The sequence below is a fragment of the Acipenser ruthenus genome, chromosome 2 (assembly GCF_902713425.1).
Source record: "Acipenser ruthenus chromosome 2, fAciRut3.2 maternal haplotype, whole genome shotgun sequence".
In the NCBI taxonomy this organism is placed as follows: Eukaryota; Metazoa; Chordata; class Actinopteri; order Acipenseriformes; family Acipenseridae; genus Acipenser; species Acipenser ruthenus.
The window spans coordinates 66852488-66859099 of record NC_081190.1 but is presented as its reverse complement, the minus strand read 5'-3'; positions in this window follow the sequence as shown (position 1 = coordinate 66859099).

Genomic DNA, 6612 nt, shown 5'->3' with positions numbered 1-6612 from the left:
GTCATTGATTATTTTGCACAGGTATTTTTGCTGTAAGTCTCTAAAAGTAGAAGCATTCAGAGGTTGAGCGCTAGGGCAGCAGTGTGGAGTAGTGGTTAGGGCTCTGGACTCTTGACCGGAGGGTCGTGGGTTCAATCCCAGGTAGGGGACGCTGCTGTACCTAGATTACTCCAGTAAAAACCCAACTGCATAAATGGGTAATTGTATGTAAAAATAATGTGATATCTTGTAACAATTGTAAGTTGCCCTGGATAAGGGTGTCTGCTAAGAAATTAATAATAATAGTACTTATAAGGACTATTAAGTAAATTTAGAGCACTTCTGCAATGTTGGCTCCTGGACTAACAGTGCATGATGGGATACTATTGTATTAAGTCCTGCAGTCCATTACACTGCTAGGAACTGTAACCAATCCATTTTAATAGTGTTTGTACTCATTAAGCCTGACTAAACATGAAACGGTACTTTAGTGTGGATGCTTTGAGCTGGATTAATTAAAATGTTTTTGAGTACGGTACGGCTCTCACGTGGACTAAAATGAGGACTAGGAAATCCTGCAAATCTGTACCAATTTAATCCTCATTGCAGTGTACCAGATAGATTGGTTTAACTGATCGGAACGAGGGGAATAAGTTACGTCGGAACAGGAAGTATATGAACACAGAATGGTGAATGAATGCGCTGTTGTGCTGGTTTATTGTAAAATAAAAGATTGCACAAAACAAAAGACACAATGACCAAAACAAAGACAAAACAGACCCAGCACGCGTAGCAATTGTTTACTTTTAGGTTTCAATTATTATTGTTTATTTAGCAGACGCCTTTATCCAAGGCAACTTACAGAGACTAGGGTGTGTGAACTATGCATCAGCTGCAGAGTCACTTACAATTACATCTCACCGAAAGACAGAGCACAAGAAGGTTAAGTGACTTACTCAGGGTCACACAATGAGTTAGTGGCTGAGGTGGGATACGAACCGGGGACCTCCTAGTTACAAGCCCTTTTCTTTAACCACTGGACCACACAGCCTCCTATAATCCTACTCATGATTCCCGTTCCTTCTCTGAACACACCAAACCCCAAGTGAGAGACATGCTTTTATCTACAGCTATGCCGGCACTCGATTGCTAATTAATCATTCACTTGAATCCCTGCACAGTCTGCACGTGAACTAATTGTGCACTCCCCGTGCCCACATACAAATACCCACTTTAATCTGCACGTGAAGTGATTGTGCAATCCCCATACCTAAATACAAATATACATTTTAAATCACCTTTTGTGTAAAATACATACCTAAAACAAAAATAACACGCCACATCTAACATAAAATACGCACAAGGGTGGGGCACCCCACCACATATATCACCCCCCCCTTGTGCGCAGCACACATGGCCTCAAAGGCCACCTCCCCCCTTAAAATCCCCAAAGTCTCAGGGGTACTCCTGGGCCAAGAACAGAGGTTTTAATGGGCCCCACGGGCCACCATGCAGAAATGCTGCCCTTGGTGAGGCTGGCTCCTCCAGCTGGGGCAATCCTGTCAGCGGCAATGCTGATAGCTCCAAGACTGGTTCCTCCAGTAAGGTCCTCCTCCAGTGCCAACGCTGGCAGCTGCAAGACTGTCGGCGGCAATGCTGACAGCGGAAATGATGACAGTAGAGCAAGGTCCTCCTTCAGTGGCAATGCTGTCACAGACAGGCATAAGAAATGTACAGAATAAAGTTTGCAAAGATTACTAGTCATTTCAGGGGAAAAATGTAGCTGTCTCTGCTAAACATTTAAGCAGGAAATGCTTAGGACAACCAAACATACTAAATTAATCTTATCCTTATTATTTGTTTATTTAGCAGACGCCTTTATCCAAGGCAACTTATAGAGACTAGGGTGTGTGAACTAGGCATCAGTTGCAGAGTCACTTACAAATAGGTCTCACCCAAAAGACAGAGCACAAGGAGGTTAAGTGACTTCCTCAGAGTCACACAATGAGTCAGTGGCTGAGGTTGGATTTGAAGCAGGGACCTCTTGGTTACAAGCTTTTCTTTGACCACTGGACCACACAGCTTCCCACAGTATTCTTCAGAATACCAAGTTAATCCATTTGAACAGGATCATCACAAATCTGATTTGGTACTCTGCATCTTGTTTAGTCTGATTTAGCAGATGATCTACCTGTGATGATTAACTTCTGGTATGCTGCAATCGAGATTAGCGGGTGTACTAACTACAGTCCAATCAAGTGGACTAAACCTGCTTAATCCACTAGTTAGGCACATCAAGTAGACTAAATTTGGTGTGCTGCAAGTGACCCAATATGCTTAACTTAAAACCAATTCCCATAGAAACTTAACAAGCTTAACACTTTCCAATATTGTTCTAAAAATTGGGGTCCTCATTAACACAAGATTATAATCACATTAAGCTCTCTAGTTATTGGTTTGAAATTTTAAGCACCTTAAGCCACATTAAAGTGTTTTTCACATTAAGTGGGTTATTTGTAGGGCTTAATGTAATTATTATCTTATGTTAATGAGAACTGCAATTTTGGAACAGCTGGAAGTGTTAGCTTATCTACAAAATGTGTAAGCATTTGGTTTTACTTTCTGTACATTATGCAGTTATTTTTGTAGGTCTAACATGATTATTATTGTGCATGTTGATAACCGTTTCAGTCCCACCTAATCTTTGAGATGTTAGTTAACGTATGCCGTCATCAGAAATCAAGTTGGAACCTCGCAGGACTCCTATAGGTCCCAGTATGAGGAAGTGTATAGGTAAACCATCATTTTGTCCTGTTCTCATGTATACTCAATACATTTTCACATTCTTCAGTCAGCTCAACAAAAATCAGAACTGAAGGGGTTTTGAAAACACCTGATTTTCTAAATGATAGCATTGGGAACTGCAAGGCTTGTTATTTGCAAAGTTTCTAGGGATCTGGTTTGAATTTAAGCACGTTAAACCATGTTAAGCATGATTGTTCGCATTAAGCTTTTATGATGTTCCTTGTGATGAAAATAAGTCACTGGCAAGGTTGAATAGTAAATTATTTACAAGTTTTGCTACCTAAACGGTTGATTTCTCCTGCGTGCCGAGAAATAATATGCCACAGGCTTTCCCGCCATGGGCTTTTTTTTTTTTTTAACCAATTGGACATCATTTAAAAGGATGCATTTTGTGTCACGTTGCCAATATACAATTGCTCTTGTAAATGAGCATCCTCTTAAACAGCAGAGCATAATTCTGAATGATTAATTCATTTTTAAGGTTATTTTTTTTCCAAATACAAAAAAAAAAATCCAAATAATTTTTTTTTTTTTTCTGCTGGCTTTTTAAGAACTCGAATCAATTCCATTCCGCTTAATCCTGTGGGTTCAAGTGATATTGGTGCTGCAATGCTGTATCATTGAAATATAAGCATGCCTTGTAACACAGAGATTTATTGCATTTTAAATGGATATTTACCCACAAAGGACCACCAGAGTTTTTTGCCCTGTCATTAGCCCCACCCCAAAAACACTGAAGCCTGGAAAATCACTGTTTTAATTTCCCATATATCTTCTTTTTTGTATCTTTAAAAGTGACCAAGGGAAAAATCAAGTGATTTAATTGTCCTCTTCTTTTTAAAAATATGTTACAAGTAATTTAGTAGAATTAGTAGCCACTCCTTAATAATTGCAGAAGAGGGGCAAGTTTGTACAACTTGTCCCCTTTTTGTAGATTTTGGCTGTTTCATTTATTTTAAATGTGTTTTTGAATATGTGAACGTTTTTGGTTACATAATACAGTTTCCAATAGGCTCCAGCCTTTAGGTGTGCCTGGGACTTATGATTGTCAGTTAGTTTTAAGATCTCGGTTTTATGTAGCTGTCTGTAGTAGCCTCCTGATGATACCACCAGGATGCAATACACATTGACATGTCATGAATCAATGAATTGCATATACTGTAGTATAAAAAGAAGTAATGTAATTGGTGCTGTCAATGTTTTAAGGCCTCAAAATAAGTGTGTTGTAAGAAAACACTGTGTAAGCAGTTTAGTGATTCTGAGAACACTGTCATATATTATTCATCTGGGATAATGGACCACTCTAAATATTACAGAATGCATGATTCCTGCATTTCCATCTACTAAAACTATTGTTTTCTAAAGCTTCACATGGTTTTTGTTTAAACATTAAAACTGATCCAGTGAAGACGCTACTGCCTGGAAGTGCAAGATGTGTCAATTGCTGAACAGCTCACTGATTTTCAGTCCTTGTCGTGCTGTTGTTGATCTTAGTTGGAAGCCTATGTGTTGAGGTGGAAAATCGTATGGGTTTAGCTGACTTCAGTGATCTTGCCTCTAGGGTGTACAGCAACTTGATCAAATCTGTTTCTTTGGTTCGACATTTGAAAAGAGGCGGGAATAAAGGCTGTTTTTTTATCTTCAGTCCTCCTGATCATAACTTTTTTACTTATACATTTAAAAAAACACTAATACTAACTTATCAGCTTCACCTGCAATGTGCCATTTGGACAAATTCTGTAATCGTTTCTTATACCATTCAAGCATGCATCATTATGATTGTAGCACAAAATAAACTGTATGTGCTGTATGTGCTGCTGGTAATGCATCTCTGTCCTTCACTTCTTTATAATCAGTTGTGACAGGGTGAAGACCCTTCATATAATAAATATTTAAATATCGATGCATTGCGGTGATGGGTTGTACTGAATGTGAAAAATGTGTTTTGTGGGTTTGTTTTTGTGTGTGGCAGAGGTTCATTTTCTGTCTGAGTCTGCCAAGTGCCTTTGTGAAAAGGTGACCAATCAATTACTGTAAACTGATTCGGACGGGGTATGCCCTGCTCCTGTGCATATTTAGCTTATTGTTTGTTTGTTTTGTATTATGGTTTAAATGTATTGTTTTGTGTTTAAAAACATGAGGTTTGTGTATTATTGTTTTACAGCATGGATGGGGTTAATAATGTGACTATCTCCAAATTAATTAAACAATTACCAGTTTGGTTATGGTCACATATATATAAAGAGCGGACCAGCCGTTGTCAGGGTTGGGTTGTTCAGTGGCAGAACGTAAATTAAAGAGATTATAAATAACAATTGCTACTCGTGAACGATACTTGTTCAATTTAGTGGGTCTACTATTTTGTGTTCAGTTTGTTTTGGCCATCGTGCCATTTTATTTTGTGAAGTTTTTCTGTTTTGTTTAAATCTTTTATTTGTTTTTAATAAACACACGCACGCACACGCACCTCAAAGTCTTGTTCACCTCACCACAAGCCATCCTTGTCACACTGCTGTGCAGGTGAATATTAAAGGCTGTAGTTGGCCTAGTGAGAGAGGGGAGGGACTAAGAGCAGCTACTGTAGTTAGTGTGGCTCTCAGATAGAGCCCACAAATTATATTATTATGATATAAGACAACTTTTTGATTTGTAGTTTGTTTGTGTCATTTGCAACCCTAGGGCCCCTGACTTTACCTGCATGACATCCAGCTACCATTACACATCAGTGTTGAACATTTATAATTGAAGCTTCATTTAAAAATTACTGTGAAACAGCAGGTGGCATCGTTGCTTACAAAAATGGCTGTTAAACAGCTGTGAGTAAGCTCTTCTTGCTTGTCATTGTTGTATGCTCAGTTCAACTGTTAAGCTTGATGTTCAAGTTCCACTGAGCATAATTTGATCTAAAATGTAATTTTTGGTAGGGTTTATACTGTAACACTGTGAAGGTGTTTTTTTCAGGGGGCAGATTTAAACTGTTTTAGAAGTATTCTTTCCTATTACAATATATACTGTATATATATATATATATATATATATATATATATATATATATATATATATATATATATATATATATGTTTTAATCCTTCCTGTTTTTCAATGAATCTTGTTACCAGTAATATATCTGTGAGCTGTACAGTGTATCCCAGCAGTTTACCAGCTTGACTGACATGTTGTTAAACTTTGTGTATTGTCTTTTGGTTTAAAAAATTTCCTTTCAGATACTGCTGGAAAGGAAAAGCTTTATTCCTTCAGACTAAAAATGTTCATTATAGGGACATGGCCTGGGTTTTATTAAAGTACAGACTAGAGGGAACAGTTTTTTTTTTTAATATGGCTCACCTGTGTTCAGAACTTGTCAACTGTCAGAAGAACCCTTAACTACCTGTGGACTATGGAAGTATTTTAAAAAGGACATAGGGTTAATTGATTAAGAAGAGATGTGGATTATTAAAATCACATTTTTTGCTAACAAATATTATTTATTTCTTAGCAGACGCCCTTATCCAGGGCAACTTATAGTTGCTACAAAATATCACAATACAAAGTACCAAATTACAAAATATCACATTACAAAGTATCAAATTACAAAATATCAAATTACAAAATATCACATTACAAAGTACCAAATTACAAAATATCACATTACAAAGTATCAAATTACTAAATATCACAATACAAAATATCAAATTACAAAATATCACATTACAAATTACCAAATTACAAAATATCACATTACAAAGTATCAAATTACTAAATATCACAATACAAAATATCAAATTACAAAATATCACATTACAAAGTAACTTTGCTGAATCTTGTATA